Below are 1,633 nucleotides of genomic sequence, written 5' to 3' on the forward strand. Positions count from 1 at the left end.
TTGAATTTGGACAATGCTGAGGGACTCAGTACTTATTGGGGTGGCATACGCAAAGAGGGGCAATCGTGCTATATATTTCGACAGTTTTGGTAATCTTCGGCCGCCGAGAGAATTGATGCGATATCTACAGGACAATGAGACGCAAATCGAATTCAATCGAATTCCTTATCAACGTTACGATCAAAGCAATTGCGGTCAACTGTGTCTACAGTTTTTGCAGACTGTAGATAATCTATTTAAAGACAAACATTGCAACATTTAGACTCAGTATTCATTCAAACATGTCGCTGACGTTTACGCTGACTGGCAAATGTAGCATCCTCGCGGTAAGCTACTTTCCACCTGTAGATTTGAGCGATGGTGAATACGAACTCGGTCTGGCAGATTTTGGAACGTATTATACGATACCCAATGTAAATTCGTCGAATAATAAATTTTATTTCGACAAAGACGACAAGGAGATTAATTCCCGAAGGATCGTACGAACTGCATGACATTACAAAATATCTGAAACGTGCAATCCTACATGTTCATCCAAACGATGCTGCGAGAAAGAAAACGAAAAGCGGTGAAGAGGATGAGAACGATTACCCGCTGGTGATTCGCGCCAATAACAATACGATGAAGAGCTAGATCAAGTGCGCGTATCGGATAAATTTCGCAAAATCCTGTAACGTTGGATCGCTGTTGGGATTTTCATCAAATCGCACGTTGGAACCACGTCAATGGCACGAATCAAACGTGCCGATAAATATCATGAATGTAAACATCATTCGCATAGAGTGTAACATGACCGCGGGTGCGTATAGTAACAACAAGTGTGTACACTTGCTCACTAAAAGGTTGCGACACTTTTTTTTTATAGGTTTCTAATTTATATTTAATATACGTAATATATATTTTATAGATAACTAATATTTTGCAAATGCAAACCACGATGTACTATCTTTAGTTTAAAAGCAGTATAACACCAATTGTGGTCCGCATTTGCAAAATATTAATGCGTTTTGAAACCTATAAAAAAGAAAGTGTCGCAACCTTTTAGTGAGCGAGTGTACATACGATACACGAGTTTTCACCGAGCGTGCCGCCAGGACATAAGATATCGGAAACGCCGGCACAGATCATTTACCTTCCGATCATCGCACGGAGCATATCGGATCTGACTATCCACGTTGTGGATCAATACGGTCGATTGCTCGATTTTCGCGGAGAAGAAATCACTGTGAGGCTGCACGTACGGAGACGACCGCGATAACGTGAGATGCTTGTGCTGAATGAGCAGGTGAAACGTACAGGAGACACAATTTTAACTGGAGAGACAACTGTAAAAAACATTCGACCTATCAAGAAGAAACTCACTGCTTCCAACATTGAATTTTTAAAATCTTTGGGTTTTACCGTGCATAGTATCTGAGATGGCTAATATCCTAAACATTGGAGGGGAACCAGTCTTTGACGACAGCATCGTCAAGATTGATACTCACACATACAATCCATATGCTAATACTGCGTTTGGACACAGCGATGAAATACGAATACCCATACAACAGCAGGATTTATACACATTACCATGCGAAAGTTTTCTCTACGTCGAAGGAAAAATGTCGATAAAGGAAAAGAAGGAAGGGTC

The sequence above is a fragment of the Wasmannia auropunctata genome, unplaced genomic scaffold (assembly GCF_000956235.1).
Source record: "Wasmannia auropunctata unplaced genomic scaffold, wasmannia.A_1.0 LD336090.1, whole genome shotgun sequence".
In the NCBI taxonomy this organism is placed as follows: Eukaryota; Metazoa; Arthropoda; class Insecta; order Hymenoptera; family Formicidae; genus Wasmannia; species Wasmannia auropunctata.